Here is a 26296-nt window from a genome sequence, read left to right on the forward strand (position 1 = left end):
CCCACCCTGCACCCCTGCGTACGACTCAGAAGCCACCCCAACTTGCAGTGTGCCTGTTACCCCATAGTGAAACTACTCTACACAAAGAACCCAGGAGGAGAAAGAGACCCCAGTAACCCCCGCCACCCTCAGGCCCAAGCGATGAAATAAAAACCCAAAGAACCAAAGTCCAGACTCAGCCGAGAAAGTAGAGAAGTCCAGATGCCAGGATCCAAGCATCATTCCTGCTCCGACAAGCCACCTTCAGCACCGCCGGGGTGCTCAGTTCGATCATCCCGTTTGGGCAAAGAGTCAAGCCAGTCACTGACACTGTCCGGGCGATCAAAGAAAAACGTTTGTTCACCTGTTCCACACGAAGTCTGGCCGGAAACAGCATGGCATACTTGAATCCCAGGTCCCGCAAACGTCTCTTGACTCCCTGAAACCCCATCCTCCGCCGCTGAACAAATGGAGTAAAGTCGGGATAGAAGTTCGATTTCGATTTTTCGAAGAATGTTGAAGTCAGCCAGAGTTTGCCTTCAAAAGCCCATCGGTAAAATCAGGATTTAGAAAGGATAGATGCGAAGGGCGGCACGGGTCTCGGGAGCTCCTTACTCACGCGACCATCTTGGATGCCCGCGAAGCTCCTCCTCTCCAGTTTCATATTTTTGCTTCTGCCCACCACACCATATAGTCAGAGACAATAGATCAATGCACAAAAGCCATTCATCAATATGAGTGACAGCATTCTGCTTGATCACACGTGCACATCCTGTTAAAAAGTAGTCAAGAAAAAAAGAAATCTTATTGTATGATTACCTAACATCATTTACAAAAAAATTGTTAAAATATTTGTGGCTCGTATAAAATTAATAACGTCAAAAAGAGCTGCAGCACAATGATATGGGTGCAGCAAATAGCTCAAGGTTATTTTGTATATCAAATGCAAAAAATAGGAAAAAAAAGGCATCAACTGGCAAAGCTAAAAGGCTTAGGTGCGTGAACCTGCAATGTTGTGTCATGCAAACATGCGTATAGTTATTATATACGTGAGCATGCATCAACAGATTGCGCGGATTAACCCAGGGTTACTTTGAGGCCCTCTGTATTTTGCATCCAGACCAATCGTACATGTATCACAGAGGGACTCATTCCCAAAGAGACAAATGAGTAAGCCCGGTGCATCCAGATGCCGGAGAGAGTATGCATAGGACATATGCTGCCAAGATATAACCTACTGTATTTTGTAAAAGACATATGATACTATTTAAAAACAGTACTCCTCCCAAGTCAAAGAAAAATAAAGTGTTAAAAAAACAGTGGTACAGGTGAACACATAAATCTATGTGACGCGTTATTTGTGCAGTAGTCCCCACCGGGAAATTTCTCCAGAAATGAAGAATATGCTGGATGTAGGGACAAACCCATACCCAGTGCCATCAGATAGTTCGGCCTTCCTGAAGGATCATACGGTGCAAGGTGCATGTGTAGAATCATTTAGTGCCGGTGCATTTACGATGTTCCCACAAAAGTGTTACTGCGACAATAAACGAGCAGCAGCTTATATTTTATAGGCTTTCGTCTTCGATTCTCGCATTGTTCGTAGAGTTGGTCCATGTAAGATGTTTCCACAGAGTGTTACTGCAACAATAAACGAACAACAGCTCATATTTTATGGACTTTCGTCTTCAATTCTTGCATTGTTTGTAGAATCCTTCCAGCTACCGCATAGAACTTGCCAATTCATGTGAGGGCCATCTGCACCGTGGTAGTATAAATTAACATTAGGGCCTCCCTGCATGATCTTACGCCATTTTGCAGGAACATTGGAGCATATTATCAAGGGGGTTTATCTCCGCTTTTTTGGCTTTAAAAGCCAAGAAAGCGGAGATAAAATTATCTCCCTATTACCTAGCTGTCGCTAACACCAGTTAGCGACAGCTAGTAGGAGATAGCGACCATCTTGGGCCCCACTTTGCATGTCAGTGATATTTATCACTAATGACATGCAAAGTGGGCGTGCCAAGATGTTAGCGACTGGAAACAGTCGCTAACATCGCTATCTCCTATTACCAACTTTTGGAGATATTCGCGCTAAGCGCGAATATCTCCAAAAACTAACACCTGCCCTGAGCAGTTCTTAGCCATGTTATCCAATGGGAGGTGGATAACATGGCTAAGAGCATTAGCTAGGTAATGCATGAATATCGCTGACTTTTCAGCGATATTCATGCATTGCGGCCGTTTTTTACCGCATTTGCGATAAACCTTGGTAATACCAAGGTTTATCTGCGATAAAAATCACCGCAGCTCTGCGGTAACATTTTGTCTCTAACCAAGCAATAGCGATAATTATCGCTATTGCCTGGTAATATGCCCCATTGTTCTTAAATATAGTCGCCTCTGGCCCAGAAAGACTAGGCAGCAGTAAATGATGTGCTCAGCTGATTCTGTGTAATAGTGGCACAAGCAACATCCCTTGTTTCCTGTCAGTGTATTTTTCCAGTGACCCCTATTGTCCCATACTGGCAATGTTAAGAGCCTGGTTCTCAGAATGTTCTGTAGGGTTTGCCTTCCTAATACTGCCTTCAAGTTTGGTTGACATGATGCGAATTTGTGTGAGTAGACAAGACCCTCTACACCAGGAACATGTCTCATCTGTTCAAGATCCTGTTGCCTTGGGATGTGCTTGCCCTTTTAAAAAGTATTCCCTCAGGATTGATGACCATGAAGGCACAATGAAAGGCACAATGCATCTGATTTGCAAGTAATTTGCTATGACGTACTCATGCAACACGCCTGAATTCCAATAAAAAGCAAGCAGTGCACCTGGCACACAGCCCAAAGTCATACATAAGTCAGATACACTGCAAGAACAAGTCACACAAAATTGTACGTCATCCTTTTTGAGCCACAGCCTTTAATATTTCCCAATGACTGGAAATGCATTCGTATAAGAGGGTAGTCTTCAATGTTTTAAGCATAGAATACAAGACATTCAATAAAAGCTGCAATAACGACTCTCTTCATCTTAATCTGACACAAATCGTTAGAGGCTCAAAAGTGAATATACAAATATGTATAATGTACAACCTCTGCCTTTCCATGACCTGCCTTGTTGAAAACAAAAACACAGTTGAGTTCTTTTGTCATTGTACTGTCCAACTTTCAACAAAGGAGACATTAGATGAGGTCTGCTCATTTCATAATTCTCAGGTATCTAGAGATTGAAGGGGCGATATCCACCTTGCAGCGCAGCAGCTTTGCGAAAGGCTTTTCAAATAGTTGCCTTTGACTCGAAAGGGACATCTAGTAACAGCTCCTGATGCTGCATCTTTATGAAAGACTTTTCAAGCACTTGCATTTGACTCAAATCAGATATTTAATAATAGCTTACGAGACTGCAGCATTGTGAAAAACTTTTCAAGCACTTTCCTCAGACTTGAGCTGGCCATCTAGTAACAGCAACCAGTATTGAAACTTTGTGCACATTTAAGCAAGTATTTTCATCTAACTTGAGTGGGACATCTTATAATGCAGAGTTCTTCAACCATCTAATGACTTTGACAATTGTTACAGTAGTGATCAGATCAGAGACAATCATAAAAGTGGCCACACATTGCAGAATTACTAGTAGTGGCCACCAAGATGTATGTCACAATATTGATTGATGCCAAAATGTCATATCCAGAATACTTACTAATACAATATCAAAAATGTACATGTAGATTTACAATTCTAGACTCCACATCTATGTACCTTTAAGATATGTATCTTCAAGACAATAAAAAAGTTAATAAAACTATACTTACGATTATATACTTACCTTCATGCCATTGTGATAGTGTATGTGCTGCATAAAATATTTTACCTGGAAAATATTTAGGGGCAAATTCTCAAGGATTTATTGCCAAGTTACCGGCACCTTATTGCATCCAAAGTGGCAATAAATGTATCTTCCCATTCACAAGCTGGTGCTAACAGCCGATATCATCAGATTACCTGCGATAACAGCCACAAAAAACATCGCCACAGATGACCCCGGCAACTATCGCTAATGAGATGCAGAGTAGGCCATCCCATGCAAAAAGCACCAACAACACCACTCCGCAACAATCTTAAAGATCAGCCAGATTGGCGATAAGAACACAAAACAGGCGATAATGCGCGTTAGCAGCAGGAAATAACACCTGGTCTGACCTGGTGTAAAGTCGGACGACAACTTGCACCAGAAATGGGAGCCCAGGCCAGAGCCACACCTGAAAAACAACAGATGCCATGGAGCTACTGATCATGCAGCCCGGAGCCCCAAGATGGCCACAACACCCACCGCCACCACACCCAGGCCCAACACCACCCAGGCCCAACACCCCCCCCTCCCCAGGCACCCCTGCACCCTCCTGGACTACCACAGAGGCAGCTCAGACCAAGACTGCAGACCTTCAGAAAACGCACCAGCATCACTGCCCCAACACAAGAGGATGTCATTGCCCACTACAGGCTCAAAAGGACAACCATCCTCCGCATCCTAAACATCATTGCCCTCATGCTGATGGTACCCACACAGCGGACAATCAACATCCCTCCGCATACAAAGCCGCTGGATGTGCTGCATCTGTTGGCCTCAGGTACCTTCCAACCAACAACTGCCAGAGTCGGAGGACTCTGACATTCAGCCCTATCAAAGTTTATCACAACTTTCTTGGATGCCATCATCAGCTTGATAACCCAGCACCTTCACTTCCCCCACACTGTGCAGGAACAGCTGGAGACCAAGCAAGGCATCTACGCCATAGCTTGCTTCCCGCACATGTTGGAGGCAATTGACTGCACACATGTCCTACTTGTGCACCCTGCCAAGACTGTAGACAATTACCGGAACAGAAAGCACACACATTCCATCAATGTGCAGGCAATAGTGGACCACCGGGGACTCTTCACCAATGTCGTCTCCAACTACCCAGGCAGTGTGCATGATACCTACATCTTCCGACAGTCCAACATCAACCAGCGCTTCCTGGATGGCACCTACAGAAATGCTCTGCTCGTTGGTAAGTACCAAATGAACACACCACACACCCCAACTCCACAATCATGCAACTCACAGCTCTGGGAATGCAAATGTTACAAACTCACACACAACATGCCAAACAACATGCCCACCCACCAGACACGACTGCACAACTTATTGTGGTAACCTGGGCTAGCCATGTACATGAGCCAACAATGGCATGGTTCCCCAGCCACAAAATAGCAAAATGTGGGGAGAGGTGGGAACCAAGCATGAGCGAAGAAGGCAAGTGAATGAGAATGTACACAATGCCAAGTGTGGCGTGGATGTGCTGTACAGACTGCAGTATGCAGACCACAGACATAGCCATGTCGACATACACTGCTGGTGTTTGAAGTTAGATGGACCGTGGGCACAACCATGTCACCCCAGCCAGTGGGGAAGATCGAGGAAATGTAACTTGTTACGTCCCCCCTGTAAGCGTGAGCAGAGTGGGCTGGCCCGGCGTAAGCCAGGCTAGTGTAGGGGTGTGAATAAAAAGCACATGGCTCTGGGCGTGGTTCTCTTCCGAAATGCCCAACATGTCTGTCAAGGCGGCACTCTCACCCCGCCACGAGGCCGACGCCATGAGCGGCATTGCCTGCTATCCTGTGCACCTGCTGCACCCTGGGCCGCTAGTTCCCAAACCCGTCTTGGCCGCCCCTGCGCATCCAGGCCTCACTGCTCACCTGCCAACACCGGCGTGTCTCCAAGAGGGCCCACCACGTGCTGGTGCAAGCTCCAAGCCTGAGGCCCACGACCTCGGCAGACTCCTTCAACCATCACGGCCTCTGCGACACCGGCCCGTAGTACTTCTTACTCGTTGTCATACTCCACAGCTGCCTCCGGCCTACACCACGGTCAAGTAGGTCACACATTTGAAACTGAGTCTTGATATCCTGATGGCCGAGTTCATATGTTCATGGGACATTTGATATCACTGTACTCCCTTTGATGTGGTGCCACCAAGTCTGTACATAACATTCCAACCACACGTGTCTATGGTCCCTCGCTGACTACTGCCTTCGGTCCACACTGCGGTCGAGTAGGTCACACATTTGGAACTGAGTCTTGATTTCTCAATGGCATAGTTCATATCACTGCACACAAGGAGAGGTGTAAGAGGAAGACGCGTTTGAGTCCGGAGGAAAAAAGGATCATCGTTACGGAGGTGATCGAACACTGCCAACAACTGCTCTGGTGTCACTAACTCTGTGCATCGCAAGCCAACGACACATGGCTGTGGGCCCCTGCTGACCGCTGCCTCAGTCCTACACTGCGATCGAGTAGGTCACACATTTGGAACTGAGTTTTGATTTATTTATGGCAGAGTTTATATCATTGTACAGGCCTCATTGCAGACTGCATCCCCTTTCAGTTCTGGTGCCACTAAGTCGGTGACCCGACATTCATGGACACTTTCTGGTTGAACTTTGGTGGTGACTGAGTCTATGGACTGTGGGTTGTCTTCATCATCATGTCGGTGATACTGACTTGGTGGTAAAAACGAGGCTGTAGCATTCCACTGCTCCATTTGCCGCTTCTTGCCGGCTTCTGCCCTCTGCATCATGCCCTGGAGGACACCTTCCATTGTCCCCCGCAACTCTCCGCTACATTCACCTTCAACATCGACCCGCTCAGCTTGCGTGGCCCTACCTCAGTTCACTGCAAGTCAACACCCGTGGCAGTGAGCCTGTGCGGGCCGCAGTGCATCCGGGTCCACTAACTCTGTGCAGCTCAAGTCATGGAACCTGTCTAATAGAATATTGGATGGCCTCTGGGTCGATGGACTGGGGGTCATCAACGCCATGTGTCTGTGGCCCTGCACTGTCCGCTGCCTCCAGCCACAACTGCGGTCCACCTGGGTTCACACATCAAACCGAGTCCTAACCTGCCCGAACGTTGCATCACCGCAGGATGCACACGCCACCACCGCCAGGACCAACTCCAAACAAGTGCCGGAGTCGGAAGTGTCTTACTGCCAGACTATCAGAGTTGCTCACAACTGTCATGGGTGCGATCATCAGCTTGATACCCTGCTCAGCTCTTCAGGTGCCACTAACTCAGTGCACCACAACTCATGGGCCATTTCTGATTGAGTTCTGTGCTGTGAACAGCTCACGCAGCAATGTCACCTCAGGCAGTGTGAAAGACCTGGGACGATGATGAGGAAGATGATGCAGGTGTAACACACCCCCTGCAGCTGCAGTAGGAATATCCCGAAAGGACACAATGCTAGACAATTTGTTCACATGAGTACGCTCATCTCTGGTGCCCCAACCTCAGTGCACTGCAACTCACGGACCCTTCTGATTGCATATTGTGTGACCTCTGTACTTTCTCCGGCTACCACCATGATGTTTCGCAGTTGTTTCTGTTTCTGGTATTTTCTGTTTCCGCTTTATTTGTGATCACTGTTCAAGTTGTTGCCAGCACCAACCCCTCCATGAGGGCTGGCTTACACTCACCCCACACACATCCAGCACAGGCGTCACTGTACATGTGACCCTGGCAATAAAGGTGCTGAAGGCATGTGCCCATAGCCAGCTCCACAAACTATCCGAGTGTGTCTGTGTGGTCATAATGTATGCATGAGGGCCCGGGCCCTACAACATTCCATTGTGCTGTGTACAGCGGACGCAAACTTGTCACAGCAGGCAGCGGAGAAGATCTTGGACATGTAGCTTTGTCGTCCCCAATCAAGAGGAGGTGGACTTGGCCAGCGTACGCAAGTCCAGTGTGGGGAAGTGAATGATTATCCCGGGGCTCTGGGCGTGATTCAGTATGGAAAAGTGGAAACGCATGTGTCTCTGTCGCAGTGTGGATCTCCGTTGGGAAGTGTAAGTGGTTCCTGATGGGACTGAGACACCCATCCATGTATGTGATCTAGTTTGGGTTCCTTGAGGTCGAACTCCCCCCTCACCTGTTCGACCAGCTCCTTCTAGCAGAATGACACCTGGCCTTGGAATGCGTTGTGTGCTTTGGTGGGGTGCTGGGAGCCAGCCGTGGTGGTGGGTGCTTCAAACTGTGTGGTCTGTGCAGGGGGTGGGGTCTCCTCGATGCAGCTGGGCTGCCCTGCTCCTGGACGTGGATTGCCTGAGATGTCCATGAACTGTTGTAGGGCATCGGAGTCGGAGGTGTGGAGGTCTTCTTTAGCATCACAGATGAGTTGTTTGGTCTGCTCGGCTGGAGGTGTTGTTTGTCCCTCTGCAATGTGAAGGGGGGATGCATTTTGACATTGTGTTGACATGTATGTTGATGCATTGTTCTTCTCGTTTACATATAGACTGCATGACAATGTACATTGTGACTGTTTGGGAGGAGCGGACTATGTGATGCCGGACATTTGGACTACATCACGGATCTGAGATTGTATACGTACATTTTTATCTCACAGTTTCCTGCTATGTCAGGTTTGATAGGCCAGTTTCAACGCACAAGCGGACCCAGTTGTGTCCTCTGTTATGCAGTGTAAATGTTGAACTTTGTACCACATTGTCGTTATTGTGGATGTGCTGTTATTGCTATGTGTGTGTGCTGCATTGTGGGGGATTCGCCCCTGCAGCAGTGATTTTGGTGCCCCTTATCCCTATGAGGTGGTGTACCTTTGGCTTTTGTGCTTTTGCAGTGCTGAGATGTTGGTGACGGGTCATTTGTGCTCTTGGATGGTTTTTGTTCTCTTGTGCATTGTTTGTCTGCAGGTGTACTGTTGACGTCAAGGGTTGTTTGTGCACGTAGATGTGTCAGAGTGTGACCTGCTCCTTTCCGGCTGTGGTCCGCACTCAGCCACCTCAGTGTCATGGCGTGCACCATGTTTAAGATGATTGTTCTGCAGCCATGCTGATCGTCATGTAGTGTCACTTGCATTGTCAGTGTGGCTCACAAATACACATCTTTGCTGTGTTTCGCATGTGTGCATGTGTTGGTTGTGAGAGTGGTGATGTTTGGGGTAGGACCCCTTTGGGCACATGGTGGACGGGGGCCTACTTGGTGTTTGTATGTGTGCTGCATTGTGCCACGGGGATAAGGGACAAGATCTAGGGTCATTGTGGGTGTGCAGTGTGCTACACATGATTATGCATGTGTGCCATTGTGCCCATCTCCCCCCGTCCTCCCAGTCCTTGGTCATTACTCACCCTGTTGATGTTGTGTAAGGTCATATAGAGCTTTGTCGGGTCTCCCATCTCCTTGCACCGTCTCCCCACTGATGACTGTGGCCACCATTTCCTCCAGCCCCTCCTGTGGTGCAAGACTCCCACCTCCAGCCACCGTGGCTGCCTTCTTGTTAGCAGTGGGTTTCTGCTTGGTTCGGCTTTTCACATCATGCCAGCGTCCCTTGACCTCCTCCATTGACCTCCTCGACACTCCGAATGCATTAATGTTGTTCACGATGGACTGGCATGTTTCCGTTTGTGTTGCTAATGACACAGTGGAGGTGACGAACAGTTGTTGTTAGTGTTCTTTCTCCTCCGTGACGAATATCCGGTGTTCCTGAAGAATGAAGACTGAACCTAGTCTTCCTCTTCCTCTTCTCCTTGGCCTTCTCTGACCTGGGGGTTTTGCTGTTGGTCTGTGGGGCTTTGGCGTTCGTATTGGCCTCTGCACTTGGTCCGGGTGCATCCATGTTACTAAGAGGTTTCTTTTTTTCTCCCTTTTTTTTCTCTGCTTTTCTGGTGCATTTTCCCACATGACGCGTGGGAATTGCAGGCCTGTCGCTGGTTACCGCTGATTTTTGTATTGCGGTTGGGACATTGCTACTATTTTCCCCTTCGTGTTTCGCATTTTTTGCGGCTTCGCGTTTATTTTAACACGATCATTTGACGCCTTATCGTGAGAGTATCGCATGGTTCCACCTTGTTGAGAATACCAAGTTTACACAGAGTTATTTTCTCGCGATAGACTTCGATGTGAAGAATTGCGTTAAGCTAATTTTGCGGTAATTGTCACACGTTCTTGAGAATATGTCCCTTAGAATTTGATACTGTAATTGAGCACTAATCACCACAAGGTTGGGTTACTGACAGTAGTGTCAAGAAACGCTTTGTCAAGTGACTAATGTCATAATAGTCAGATCCTTAAGGTACCCACTGGCACAAAGGGAATACAAAAAGCTATAAATCTACATAACTCGATATGAACTATCATTCAAAGAACAGTTTACATTTTGCAATTTTTTTATCTTTTTTTACAAACCTCAGCATATTAGTTGCTACATAATTTTTCTATCAAATATGCACTTACCTTTTTCGGTTAACATACTAAAAGAAAAAATGTTTTTTTTTTCTGCAAAGGAACCTTCTTTATTAAGGTTATAGTAGACCCCCTGAACTAAGTAATGTCCTGGGCAGCTCTTCATTGAGAGACTTTATGGGTACTGGTGAGCTACCAGTTGCTCCTGAGCTACCTGTTGGAGAGCCCTGTTTTAATGCCCTGCAATATTGCAGCTTTGTGAAAAGTAATACCTATTGTCTTTGCTAAGGCTTGATTTTTGTTTTTAATTCTGTTATCCTTCTCAGGGCTTGAAAAATAGTTTGGAATGCCCCAGCAGCAAATGAGTGTTTTACGTTTTTCAAATTTATTGGAAAATGGGGATATGACAATTTTTGGGTGGGTATCCTGCGACCAATGGTAAAGTTAATTTATTTATAAGAAGATCACAAATGCTTAAAATGTAGCTCTTGCTCATTAACATGTTTTGGTGTAAGTTATGGTCTCCAAAATAATACAGAAGACAGCTGGATATGGAGGGTCTAGGATTGAACTCAATTAATTCACATGAGACCTTCAGAACTGAAGACAACCAAATGGGGTCTCCAGAAAAAACACAATACTCCAGATAATAAAATAATCAGAGAACAGTGTTCCCACTGTTATACATTCCATTATGAGCTGTGCATTAATTATTTTGAATTGTGAAATAGATCATATTAAATAGGATATATAATGGCTAACCATATATTATGGTCCGACATTGCAATGTAGGGTATCTGATGATATCACAGGACCCTCAGCCTCATGATTTGGAAATAACATGAAAAACCTAAAGTGGTAATATAGAACCACTTTACGTTATTTCTTATATATTTTCATACATATTTTGGAGCAGGTAGCTTGAAAAAGTTTGTTTTTCAACCAGGGAAATGCTTATTGTAAAAAAACGACCTTAACACTGGGCTTTATTATTGTTTAATATTGTTTGCAGTTAAAATAATAGATGGTGTATTTAACAATGTACACCTTTAGAAAAAAACACCTTTTGATTAAAAAGCCATTGTGTCTGTAGAGGAGACTGATTGTTAAAGTTGTTCTCTTCAGGTGCAGATACAGTGAACACTAATACGGATCATAACATTTAGATTTTGTTTACTTTTCATGAAAAGATTGTTGAGAAAGTAACAGATAGTGATAATTGGAATTATGTGAATGTTTTGCTGCAGCATGTACTGTATAACAAAGGCGTAACCCAAGATGAGGGTGGACCTCAGCAGAATGTTTGGAGTGGCCACTGAGACTTCATAATGTCATAGGTATTCATAGTCCTTGAGCTGAATGGAGGTCCGCCCTCCCCCTGCACCACAGCGACTGCAGAAGTCTGAGATGCACCACTGACACATAACTATTGATTTGCCTAAGTCTCATTTCGGCACCTACCCAACCGTGCCTCCCACGCTACACTCTTTACAGCTGCTGTTGACGCACCCACCAATAAAAAATGAATCACCAAACTTTATAGGGCAATATGGAATGAGAGACCTGACGGTCCAGGCAGTAGCCTGGAGAGATGAAATGATAAACTGACCTCCCCGATTTCCATGTCAGATTGGAAACATATATGTAGCTTAACTGGTAAACTCACCCCAAATGGAAATGTACGCATCATACACTTTAAATACTTACACCAGGTATATCATACACCTGCAAGGCTCCATCGATATGGGTTACGGGACTCAGACAGGTGCAGGAGATGCGGTCAACCGAAAGCTGACTTTTTACACCTTGCTTGGGAATGTGAAAAGTGGACTGTTATTGGAATGATCTGGTGTGGGTTATAACAGAAATGTCTGGATTGGAATTACATTGCATTCCCTTAGTGTGCTTACTATGTTGTGTTCTGCATGCAAAAGGGGTAATAGGTCGATTTATACGTGTAGCGCTGCTGATGGCCAAACGTAGAATGGCCATAACATAGGGGGGTGGGAAGAGGTTACCGAAAACTGAACACTGGATTAAAGATCTTGTCTACTGTAAGGAAAATTTGGAATTGTATGGAGAGGAACTGCCGGCATTTTCCAAACTAAAGGACATCTGGGAGCCACTGTGGCAATTCCTACATCGACAGGCAATAGTGGACACACAGGACAAAGTGGATGGGGAGTGATATAGTCTAAGTATCTGGCACAATACTGGTGTATCGGAATAGCAGAGACCCCATAGTACCTATATCCCCTAAGCCAACTGAACATTCGAAATTGATTCATGTAATTATTATTATGATTTTGTTTGTTATGATTTATTTGTTTTTGGGTAGGTAAATGAGCATTTCACCTTGCATCATGGTATGGTTGTGTATACTTTTTTGAAATGCAATAAACACAAAAAACAAAAAACAAAAAAACTATTCATTTGCCATACTTGCAAATAACATGCTTAAATGTTTGCTCATTGATTTCACTCCTTGTTTACAAAATACACAATTTGTTATCATCGCAGCTCATGTTTCCATCATCTGTTTACCAAAAGTAGAAATACTAGACAAGGAATTACTGAATGTGGTTGGCATATATACCCCATTTGTGGGTGTAGAAACAGAAAAGGCATTTTAGCTTGTTTCTTCTTTTTTTAACTTCTTAGTCTGCAGTCTGATGGTGCCTGGCTGTGAGTGTGCTGAGAGCCACCAGAAATGTTGAGCTTGTCAGCAATATAAGTGGAGGTGCTGGTTGTCATGACTTTGTAAATGATGCAGCTGGTTTTGAAGATGGTGTGAGGCAAGGGTAGCCAATGGAGTTCCATCAGGATGGGGACAATGTGACCATATTTCTGCAGGCCCTGAATGAGATGTGCTATGGCATGTCTGATGCCCCAAAGGAGTACCAGTCAGGAGTGTATGGTGTCATGGAGTAGGATATTAACACCATTCAGATGTGAGAGTGCAATGGCTTGAACAACACTTCTGAAGTTGCTTTCTGAAATAAAGCCTGTCCTTGTGTTTTTTTGGTGATGTGTTCCTTGAGAGAGAGCTTGGTGCCCAGGGTGAATCCTAGTGATTTGGCATTTAGTGAGAGTTATAGTTAGAACCCTTACAGTTTCATGTCCTTGAGCCATATTTATATGGTATCCTGGTTGTTGTTCCTAGGACAGAATAGGAAGACTGTCTTGATTGGGTTGGCCTTCAGGTAGGCACTAGACATCCAGGTCTGAATGATGTGTACACAATGTTTGAGGTGCTGGATGCCTGAAGCAGAGGAGATTTTCAAGTAGAGTTGAGTATCAACAGCATATTGGTGAATCTGGATTCTATTATTTGTGAGTGAAGTGCCAAGCAACTCCATGTAAAGGTTGAAGATGACAGGAGACGGTTGGTTGACTCCTCATGTGAAAAGAATCTTTTGTGGTCTTGAGGTGCCCATTGAATATATCTACTCACCAACTATGGTGCAGAGTGAAATAAGCCTACTACTAAAAGTAAGATCATTCTAATATGCAGAAAGAAATGAAATAACTCAAAAGGCAGAAAATCCAGTAGTACAGTGTTAAGGCCATAACACATCGGTATTTCTGGTAGAAAACAAAAGATATGTAGTCGAGTCAAATAAATGGTTTTATATTGAAACTAAAAGTGACCTAAAAGCTAGATGACTTATTTGCAGTTTTTGTGCAAACTATTATCTCTTGCAGTACCACTGGAAACAATGACAAATAAATCACATAGTACTTACATGAAGTACTGACCACTTTACTGCTAACAAATGCACATACTGCTCACACAAATTTGTTTATGAATTTCTGATAAGGCTGTCAACAAATTTAATTACAGCTGACACCCACATCTTTAGAAAGCTATGAACATTATCTGCTCTTGAGCCATCTTCTTTATTTATATAGTTTAATTTAGGGCATTAAATGGCACACAGTTGTGCTGAAATTCAGGTTTGACAGCCAGCAACTGTACAATGCTGAAACCTTGCAAAGTTGATTTCACTTGTAACAGGAGGCTTCACCCTCACTAACTGCTCAGGAGAAATCATTTTCATTCAACACAGCAGAACCCAAACAATAAATCAGTGCTTGCACCTGTGTACCTACACTACCCTTCAACTAATTATATAGCTCTTGGACCTTGCTTGGAAAAGTAATGGAGAAAAGACAGGAATGACAGAAGGAGGAAGGTAAGAAGGAAAGGAGGTCTTGAATATTGACCTGTGATAGGAAGGAGGAGAAAAGAAAATGAAGAGGGGGAGGGAGTGAGGAAAGGGGTGAGGGTTAAGTTGGTGTGTTCTAACTGTCATGGAGGTGATAGAACCACACATTCACTACTGAGAAGCATAACAGACATATTTCCAGTACGAGACGCTGTTGATGTTGTTTCTTGCTTGAATATATGGCGTTACAACGCAAACAATTACAATGCATGCATTTATAACGCAGGTTTGACATTGCAACTACCATTACATCACATGATTTTACAACGCATGCCATTACAACGCATTGTTTAAAACTACCATTACAACGCATTCCATTACAACACATACCTTTACAATGCATACCATTACAACGCTTTTTTGTTAGGGTAAGTGTTGGATAGAGTAGGGGGAAAAATTACTATTCCCATGTACCCCAAAACCCATACCCACCCTAAAACTAAAAATTCTCCATTACTTACTGTATAATGTGTTGTAATGGCATGCGCTGTAATGGTATGTGTTGTAATGGCGTGCATTGTAATGGCATGCGTTGTAGAGACATGCGTTGTAATGGCATACTTTGTAATGGCATGCAATATAAAGGTAGTGTGTTGTAATGATCTCGTTGTAATGGATGTTTCCCATCTTGCTTGGGTGTGCGGGCTCTACCTCCCTAATGGACGACTTGAGGTGTGAATCTCCTAAATTTAAGTACTACTCAATCACATTTTGGGAAAACAAAATGGCAAAAAACGTTACCCACTGTTAAAAAAAAGCTTAAAAAATAGTCCACAGAGTTGGACAATAGCTCAAAAATTATGACAATAATTACACTGCATAAGAAAAAAATGTTACAGCTCAGAGAGGCAACACCTTTAAAAATATTGCATTATTTTCACAAACAGCCATGAATATGCTCCAGCGGAGTAGATTTGGGCCCCTTTTGTCTTCTCTGATTCTGATCTTTATAGGGAGCTTGAGAAAGAAAAGAGTTAGATTTCAATTCAATGTACAGTGCAACCCATTTGGCTCAACAGTAAAACTCCAAGTCTATAAATCTGGCTAAATATTGTATTTATTACAAATTTAAAATCAGCATAATATTAATCAATCTTAAGAACATAGAATAGCCATACAAAATTATCAATGTACTTTCAGCTCTACGAACAAAGTTATAAATCTCAATAGTAAGTGACCAACAAGAAACTCAGTAGCGATGGTACAAAACAACAAGAACATAGCAGAATGAGAAGATTGGAAAGTATGATCTTCCTGTCTATGATGCATGAAGATTTCTAAATCTTCAATTAAACTACACTATAAAGTGCTAAACTAGGCTTCGATTAGATCCAAAGGATAAAGAGAAAAGGTGTCAACATGAAACTTCAGTAGATGTTTAAAAAAAAAAGTATAGTATAGCACGAAACCATACAACTAGAATAAAGCATAGAAACCTAAGGCCCAGAGGTCTAAACCTCTCCTCTCCTAAGAAGTTTATTAAATTATTTTCTTGGACCAAATTATAGGCCACCTTCAAACAATACATTATTTAGCAATACAAAGTCATAATTCCTTCTTCTTAGATGTATGTTTCGAAACAGACCTTTAACTCTTTCTAGTTTGATCCACATATCTCTACACAACCTTGAATTCATGCCTTCATGCCACACAGGCAGTAGGCCTCCCCTATGGTTGTATTTTCTTTCACCCTTGACTTCCTTTTCACTACCGTAGCAGTTCCACAAAAGGAGCCTTCTTTTCATTCAATAGGTCATCATACCAGTCATTGGGAGAGGGGAGAAAAACAATCCATTCGAGAAAACATTCACATTGAGGTTTAAACATTGCAAAACCCAAGTGCTTAATGCCTTTGGCCAAGTTAACTAATGAAGAACTTCAATACACATTATAACTAAATAAATGGTAATACACGAACAGTCACGTTATAATAGTAAATCCACTTCTCATGTATACATATTCCATTACATAGCAAAAGCAAAACATTTTCTTATAAATACATATATGCTATAACTCGTTATTACTAAAAACAAAGCATTAGCAAACACACAAGTATAAATGTTGTGATTAAATAGCACGTGCACTTGTATGTGGCCTTTAAGTGCACTTTCCTCTTGCAGGTTACATTATATTTAGGGCTCCCGGTTTTATGGTATTTATTTTTTTGCCATTTCCGTCTGTATTTATCCATATTTCTTTTTTGGGCATTTTATCTGTATTTATCCACATTTATTTTTGCCACAAGCAGAAGGCAACGCTGCAGCTAGTATTTTTCCACATTTATTTAAATTGACAAAGCACACATGCATTTGGTTCTTATTGGTCAACACAATACATTAATCGGAAAACTTTGCCATTCACAGAATGTCCCAAATACGCTTAAAAGTGCTATCACAAGCCATTTGTCTCAGAGCCTTGCAGTTTCTGTCATCGGCACAGAGTGCTACATCCCCTCTCCCACTAAACACCATCCTGCCCCACTGAGAGAAACTCACACTCCCAACAGCTACAACTCAATTGTGCCCCGCTATAAACACCTAGAAGAAACTCAATTCAAACTATGCTCTAGAGAAGAGTAATTTGCTGCCTGAAAAAAGTAACAACATTCTGCCAAATAAACACTCATAGGGAATACAACTTAAAGCTTTTACACTCATTATTCAGAAAGCTAAGGACATGAAAAGAAAAGTAGCGCTTGACTGGCAAACTCTGTAAGGTGGCGCTATTGTGTTTGGGTGTGAATAAAACCAATCTGGCCACTTTGCGATTACTTTGTCTTGTTGTATTTAGTTATGTATTTATTGTTCGTATTTTAAAACCTTTTTCTCTCCAACTGAGGCCGCGAGTTAGATAGAAAAATGTCAGAAAAATACTTTTGTAAGACAAGTGTCCTCTTTTTTTGGATCCATTTCACTAGGGATTTGTTGGACTTGGCCCTTTTTGCAGGGTCATCACCTGGGACCTGAATAGGACTGTGCCCGCCCCCCACAGTGCTGGCTCTGCTCCCTGTGGTGCATCTGATGTCTCTGCCCTGCACACTGAAAGAAGAGAAGGAAGACTGTCAACAAAGTGCTCCTGGACTGTACTTGCCTTCCACAATGCTGGCTCCACCTCCTGTGGGGCATCTGATGTGCCTGCCCTGCGCTGTGACAGGAAAGGAGAAGACTGGTAAACAGAGTGCTTTAGAACTGGTTTTGAATGGGCACAGGCCCCTCTCCCCTTAGAGAACAAAGGATTTTGGGGTATACATTTTGGGACCCTGATCCCAAGAAATTAAATCACTCCTGGAACTGATAAGACAAAATCTCTGCTGAGGAGAAGAAACATGAAGAATCTGAGGAGCGACTATTCCCAAGCTGAAGTGCTGCTTGGGGGATTGGCCTGCAGTGGTTGCCTGACTACCAAAGAGAGGAGAAAGGACTTTGTGGACTTTACCTTTAATTTTCAACTTGTGCAAAGATCTCCAAGGGCTTGGAAGAGAGCTTGCCCCCTGACCGAAGTCCCAGGACCAGTGGACTTCACCAGCCTTTGTGAATTGCTGCTGTTCCAGTGGCTACAGAGGCAGGGAGCTGTGACCGACTCTCACGACCGGCCTGGTGTCCTGCCTTGAACAACGCAAGCTCTGCACTCACCAACTCTGTCTCGACGCGTCAACGAGCCGTAGCCTGCACCTCGACTGGAAGGACACTGCAACATGCAACGCCTCGCTACACCGACTCGAACTGGTCTGACCGACGCGTCACTGCTGCTGACTTCGAGTCCTGTGACCGCACCGGAGTTGGGCACTGCTGTCCGGACTGATCAGCGGCAGTTCCCGAACTCCGGCTCTGTCGCCGCACCGTAAAGCTGGAAGCACCGCAATGAGTAACTTCGCCTCGAACAATGCAAGCTCTGAGCTCACCGACTCCGTCAACTAGCCGTAGCCTGAACCACGACTGGAAGGACACCATGACCTGCAACGCTTTCTTTTTCTACACCGCGACCAACCCTGGAACCGGCTAGCACATCCGTGCCGGCCGCTTCAAGGAAAAGGTACTGTGAATGAGTCTGTCGACATTTGAGTGGGCCCGGACCACCGCGGTCCGCTGGATTTGTTAGACTCTGTGTTCTTTTCAGCAACGCTATAGCCGGACAAAGCTACAGACTCACACAGAACCTGCGGATTCTGTTTGTCGTTTATAGGTCTTGTGGTAACTCTATATAAAGTATAACTTATTTTTGATATAAACCTGTGTGGTGTCCATTTGTAGTGTTGTCACTGGGTTACGGTATGTGGTCACAACTGCTTAACTTACATCGCCTCTGAAATAAGCCTTGACTGCTCGCACCACGCCGCCTAGAGGGTGAACAGGGGTTATTTTGGGAGAGTAATTCCCTTGCCCTGACTAGAGGAGAGGGTCCCTGCTTGTCACAAGTACCTACCTGTGCCAACCGGAGACCCCCAATTCTAACAGGAACACATTACAGAAAGGAGAGGAAAGAACAGTCACGGTTTTCTGCATGTGAGGAGTAGCGCAACAAAGAGGGAGGAAGACAAAGAAAGGGGGGGCAGTAGAATTGGACACTGTCCTTGTCTTGTCTGGGCAAGAAGGAAGAGACAATAATGGTTATGGGCTATGCAGTCCGGTCACAAACTCTGCAAATACTCTGTTTCTGAGTCTCACTTACACCCTCTTCCTTTTGTGTGTCTGACTGAGCCCTGCTTTACTGAGCAGCCCGGGCTGAAAATACAAGGAATGAGTTTCTTCTCTCCCCTGCCCACTCCCCTGTCCACCCCAGGCGTGTCTGCGGCAGAGTGAGAGCGCAGCCCGAGCCAAGGAAAGGGAGGGGGCTGAGAGTGTGATTCAACTCGCGGAGGTGAGGTGCTGAGAACAATGCAGGCCTCCTGGCGCTGGTAGCCGCAGATCATCCGGGAGCTCAGGGCACCGCACCTCCTGTCACGCCCCAACATTGTGAAGGCACTTACTGAGCGTTAAATCAATGAACAGGAGTAGCAGGCATTGGGCGGGTGAGACGGAGGGAGGGGGGCTGCACACAACACAATCCAACGAGCTGAACGGGACAAACAACAGCAGTGCCAAAGTGAATTATTTAGAAGTGGCCCCTGTGATTACACTCAAATCTATGTGCCTCGGGCTCAGCTCTATGCGCTACCTATTGCTACATAGAGAAGGGGGTGGTGCTGCATAGATTACTGGGCTTGTGTTATTTCAGCTGGCCGATCAGTGTTGGGCCTGTAGGCTCTCAAATTTCCAGCAAAACTGAAGCTGGTGTTTCGGGTTACTGAAGGCAGCCACAGCCCTAGAATCAGCAACTCTGCTGGAGCATAGCAATGTGGCAAAATGTGCTAGTATTTTCCCGTTTTTACATATAAATACAGACAAAGGAAAACTTGTTTTCCGTCTGTATTTATATGTAAAAATCCGTTTAAACTGAAAACCGGGAGCCCTAATTATATCTCATGAACACATAAGGCAAAAATATACATATGATAATAATGAGGGTAGAGACAATGTTATGCTGCTCCAAAGACGAAAGAGTCCAACATAACTTTACAGAGGAGCGAAAAATGAAAATGTTTTAAACCTTGGATGGGCCAACTGTTATACGTGTCAAACGATATAAATAATTTATGTGAGGTTTCTGCTAATGAACAGTCTCCACAACCCTCTCCTGTCTTCTATCCATAGACCCTGTAGGAGAATTGTGGGGTTTATGTTTTGGGCACCATTAACTATGTATAAGGTTCATTTTCACACTTGATTCTACATATATGAACTGAATTATTAAAGCAAAATTTAAACAAACCTACTAGGATGTATAGAAATGTGTCTATCAATGCCTTTCAATCAGGCCACATTTTTATTTAAAACACCATCTTGAACAAGATGGAAGTAATCTCTGTCACTCACTCGTGCTTCTCCTCCTGCGAACCTCCTCTCTCTTCAGGCTCTGTGATACTCAGTCGAACTGAAGTCATAACAGTTTGTTTCCAAGGTCCATATTACTTTATTCCCTGTGAATCTTCAATGCTGAGGACACATAATTGTTACAATGTAGCTATATTGTCTGTCTCTTTACTGTACTTATTAATTCGAAGAAAGTCTTATTGTTAAATGCAACATACTTATTCGAACATCTGCAGATGTCTTTAGCATAGAGGGTGTTCTTAGGTGTTAAGGTGTTAGGTTCTTAGGTGTGACCTCTCTGACTCTGTGAGAAGCGGTCGCTCCCCACGCTCCCTGCCTGGATATCGCAGCGCTTGGCTCTCACTGCTTGCCTGTAAAAATATTGCTGCTTGGGTATCGTAGCGCTTGTTAGCATTACTCGCAAAGATCTTTGTGCCTGCTATTGTCCTTTGCTCGCATTTAATTTGTGGCGCTCGCATTGCTGGACTTTATAATTAATAATTATTGCCTGATTGTGCTGTTACCACTGCCCATAGCGTCTGCCCCAATCTCGTCCTGTTTCTGTTTTGTTTTCGCTGCCATTTTGTTTGTTGTGCCTCGTAGCCAGCCTCTCCACCCCGCTCCCGCCTCCCAGCTGCTCCTCCCTCCCACGGACTGATTAGGCTCGTCCCGCTGAAAGCACCGCTGTGACCTCTCTGACTCTGTGAGAAGCGGTCGCTCCCCACGCTCCCTGCCTGGATATCGCAGCGCTTGGCTCTCACTGCTTGCCTGTAAAATTATTGCTGCTTGGGTATCGTAGCGCTTGTTAGCATTACTCGCAAAGATCTTTGTGCCTGCTATTGTCCTTTGCTCGCATTTAATTTGTGGCGCTCGCATTGCTGGACTTTATAATTAATAATTATTGCCTGATTGTGCTGTTACCACTGCCCATAGCATCTGCCCAATTTCGTCCTGTTTCTGTTTGTTTTTGCTGCCAGTTTGTTTGTTGTGCCTCGTAGCCAGCCTCTCCACCCCGCTCCCGCCTCCCAGCTGCTCCTCCCTCGCTCCGCCCCCTCCACTAGCCACTTATGACAGATGCATTCGCGCGCAGCGTTCATGCGCAGCGGACGCGCCCCATGCGTGCCGGAGGTGCGCCAAAGGTAAGCCTGTCTACGCCCGTCCGCGCCTGGACTGCGCCCAGGGCCAGACCCCCTGTCCCCCGCAATATACTCCCTGCCCGCATAACATATGACGCCGCAACCCTCTCAGCCCTTAACCCCGGTCGCCCACCTATCTGCTACCAAGCAGCCCCAGGACACACCCATGGACCCTTCGGCTGCCACTCCTGCAAGTTCGACAGCACCAGGACCCACACCAAATCCACAATCTCCAAACAGAGCTCCGACACTAACCACCTGAAGTGCATCCTACTCAACACCCGCTCGGTCCACAGACACTCCATCGAACTCTGGAACCTACTCGACACTACATCGCCGGACGTCGCCTTCCTTACAGAAACCTGGATGAACGCCTCATCAGCTCCCGACATCGCCATAGCCATCCCGGACGGCTACAAAATCATCCGAAAGGACCGCACCAACCAAACAGGAGGAGGAATCACCATTGTCCATAAGAACACCATCCGCGTCTCGACCAGTTTCGACGACAACCTCACTACCGCCGAACACCTCCACTTCCAGATCCACACCGACCCCAAGACCACACTCAGAGGCACCCTCATCTACAGACCACCAGGACCCCGCACACAATTCAGCAAAGACATCGCTGAATTCATCAGCCCACATGCCCTCCCCTCAGAGAACTACATTCTACTGGGAGACCTCAACTTCCACCTGGAAAAGAAAAACGACAGCAACTCCACCACCCTTCTGGACAACTTGGCCAACCTCGGACTCGAACAACTTGTCAATACCCCCACCCACTATGCCGGACACACGCCCGACCCAATCTTCACCTCCAGCAAGCACATCTCCTTCGATCACACCACAGCTCTCCATTGGACGGACCACAGCTGCGTTCACTTCAACTACAAAAAAACCACGTCCCACAACCCCCCACAACATATTCCCCGAAGAAACTGGAACAAAATTACCACCGACCACCTCTTCACATCGCTTCACCAAAACCCTCCTGCCAAATCATCGGATCCAAACCAAGCAGCCACCAACCTCACACAATGGATCACCCACAGCGCTGACGAACTAGCACCCCTGAAAAACCATCAAACCAAGCAAGGTAGCAAAAAAGCCCCCTGGTTCAACGATGATCTTAAGAAATCCAAGAAGTTCTGCCGTACCCTCGAGAAAGCCTGGAAAAAAACCCAACCACGGACAACCTGGCCACCTTCAAGAACGCCACCCGCAAACACCACCAACTGATCCGATCCACCAAGAAATCAGGATTCAAGGATCGACTTGATAACAACGCTCAAAACAGCAAGGAACTATTCAACATCGTCAAAGAATTCACCAACCCCACCGCCGGCACCAACGACATCACTCCCTCCCAACACCTCTGCAACTCTCTATCCTCATTCTTCTACAACAAAATCGTCGACATACATAACAGCTTTGAAAACCAGTCCGAAGACCTGCCCACTCCACCCACCTCCGAACCAAAACCACACTCTAGCAACCTTAGCGCCTGGAACCCAATCACCACTGAAGACACCATCCGCTTGATGAACTTCATCCATTCAGGATCGCCAACCGACCCATGTCCCTACCACATTTTCAACAAAGCAGACTCCATTATCGCACCCCATCTCCGAGACGTCATCAACTGCTCCTTCAACTCCGCCACCTTCCCGGAAAGCTGGAAACATGCCAAACTCAGCGCCCTTCTGAAGAAACCCACAGCAGACCCCAATGAACTTAAGAACTACCGCCCCATCTCGCTCCTCCCATTTCCTGCCAAAGTCATTGAGAAAGCCGTCAATAATCAGCTCGCCGCCTTCCTTGAATCCAACAAATCCCTCGACCCCTCACAGTCCGGCTTCCGAGCCAAACACAGCACTGAAACCGCCCTCATCGCAGCAACAGACGCTATTCGGACTCTACTGGACAATGGAGAAACTGCCGCCCTCATCCTACTTGACCTCTCCGCAGCCTTTGACACAGTCTGTCATAGCACCCTCATACAACGCCTCAACAACGTCGGAATACAAGGAAAAGCATTAGACTGGATCATCTGGTTCCTCGCCGGAAGAACACAAAGAGTCCGCCTCCCCCCTTTCAAATCAGAGGCCACCGAAGTCATCTGCGGCGTACCACAAGGATCATCACTCAGTCCCACCCTCTTCAACGTATACATGAGTCCCCTCGCATCCATCACGCACCAACACAACCTCAACATCATCTCCTACACAGACGACACCCAGCTTATCCTCTCACTCACCAAAGACCCAAACACCGCCAAAACCAACTTACACGAAGGAATGAAAGAAGTAGCCGAGTGGATGAAGAACAGCCGCCTAAAACTGAACTCAGACAAGACGGAAGTCCTCATCCTAGTATCATCCCCCTCTGCCTGGGATGACTCATGGTGGCCACCGGCCTTGGGAACCGCACCCATACCTACTGATCATGCACGTAACCTGGGCTTCATCCTGGACTCCTCCCTCTCGATGACCAGACAAGTCAACGCCGTCTCATCATCATGTTTCAACATCCTACGCATGCTCAAAAAAATCTTCCGCTGGATCCCCACCGAAACAAGAAAGACGGTCACCCACGCACTGGTCACAAGCCGCCTGGACTACGGAAATACCCTTTACACCGGAACCACAGCCAAACTACAGAAAAAACTCCAACGCATCCAAAACGCCTCAGCCAGACTCATACTGGACATCCCCCGTCAAGCTCACATTTCCGGTCACCTGAAAGACCTCCACTGGCTCCCCGTCAACAAGAGAATAACGTTCCGTCTCCTTACCCACGCACACAAAGCCCTCTACGACCTAGGACCCGAATACCTCAACACGCGACTGTCCTTCTACACCCCCACCCGCCATCTACGATCGTCCAATCAAGCCTTCGCCGATATTCCGCGCATCCATAAATCAACCATGGGGGGTAGATCCTTCTCCTACGTAGCGTCCAAAACCTGGAACTCTCTACCCATGCACATCCACCTTACACAAAACCACCTCTCCTTCAGAAAGCAACTTAAAACTTGGATATTCGATAAATAAAGCACCCCCCCCCCTCCCTCAAGCGCCTTGAGACCCTCTGGGTAAGTAGTGCGCTATACAAATTTCTGAACTTGAACTTGAAGGTAATGCCATTTATTTTCAGTGTGTTCTGATTTTGTGAAGAAATGATAAATGTGCTCACACCACAACGAATGTGAAAAAAACTCTAATTTTCTATATAAGAATTGTGTATCAATTTATCAATTGTGTGGATCAGATCAGTTTTGGGGGTGAGCCAGAAGACTTTCCTATTTTACAAGGGATACTATCCAATTACTTACCAAATTTGCTGCCCATTGAGACTTAGAATATGTTGTGACTTTTGCTTAGCCTGTGTAACTTTGCATCTGGCAGTCTTTATTGCTTTTACTCTGCAGCACTCATTTTAAACTTTTGAACTTTTTATTGATTTATTGGGTCCATTCAATCCGTCTCCCAAAAACTCTTTAATTATATTACTCTGTTGATTTGATGTCCGCGGAGGTGTGTTAACGCTGCGACTCATTACTTCATGAAACTGAGGTGTAACACTGTCTCCAATCCAGTATACTATGGGAGAATGAATTGAGGTAAATTTGGGGGTATCTAAATTGTGGGATACAATTTTGCTCCCAGTGACCCCAGTTGTCCCCACTCACAGGAAATGAAAGTCTCCAATGTGTATCAGTAGGAACCAACGTTGGTAGAGTGTTTTGTTTATATTACTACACCGTCATGCTAAACTGCAAAATATTTGCACCTTAGAAAGTACAGGAGCAAAGCTAGCTGTACCACCTTACTGTTAATCCACATCATATTTTGTGCATTTTTGGAAGAATAAAAAGGCCTTCACTATGAATCAGGCTGACAGTTAGCCAGGAATGGGACAAACCTCCACCTCATTCCAAGAAGCCAAGCATTCCCTTAACCACAATAAATGAGTCAGAGAATACTCGGCCTAGTTTCCCTGGGTGCTTATGCACACCATGTAAACCCCCCACAAACAGAGACCTGCAAGAGGGAGGTTAGTCTGCGACTTGACTCAACCTCACCCAACCTACTGCTACTGCACTGGGTGGATCATGCATTGCTCCCCGAGCCACATCAGAGCCTGTGCTGCCAACCATACACCCTTCAGATTCTCCGCCTGGGCCCTCTGTGGCACCCATATCAAACTTATCACCTGCCCAAGGAAAGTCAATGCAAACTGAGGATAAATGGTTTGTTCCCATTCTGGTAACATTATCTCGTAATGGACAGATTTTGCAGGGGAAATCGAGTCTGTATTGGTTAATTGTTGCTCAAGTACCTCCCAATTATACACCTGCCATACTTATAATAAGGCACTTAAAGTTTATTTTTTCTGCATCGAAATGTCACATACAAGGTCTGCATGGTAATGAGAATAACACCCAGCTTCTCAGTCTAAGTCGCAAAACATTTTCATTTTGCACAAATATTTAATATGTTACTCTTGAAGACATTTAATCACGGCAAATTAACACATGGCATGTAATGAGGTGATACTTTTCTGTAGTTAGCTCATAAGCAAACTGCATTTGTTCTGCACCATTTCAGTCATTGTAACAATTATGCAGCCAATAACGCAACGCTCCAGGAACACGCAGTAAAGGTACATTGAGCTCCCTTGATAGACGTGGGTAATAGCCTGTTCTGAACCACTTATTCAGCTGTATGCAAATTGTTTTATGGCCTCATATTGTAATGGCAGAACCTGCCATTTTTTCTAAATGAAATTATGTGTATT

The 26296-nt window shown here is 45.3% G+C and overlaps 1 protein-coding gene across 3 annotated transcripts in view; it reads left to right on the forward strand.

Annotated features, from left to right (window-relative positions):
* Positions 1-26296, forward strand: part of PLPPR1 (phospholipid phosphatase related 1) — a 716166-nt gene that overhangs the window by 161872 nt on the left and 527998 nt on the right. The window lies entirely within an intron of this gene.

The sequence above is a fragment of the Lissotriton helveticus genome, chromosome 2_1 (assembly GCF_964261635.1).
Source record: "Lissotriton helveticus chromosome 2_1, aLisHel1.1, whole genome shotgun sequence".
Lineage (NCBI taxonomy): Eukaryota > Metazoa > Chordata > Amphibia > Caudata > Salamandridae > Lissotriton > Lissotriton helveticus.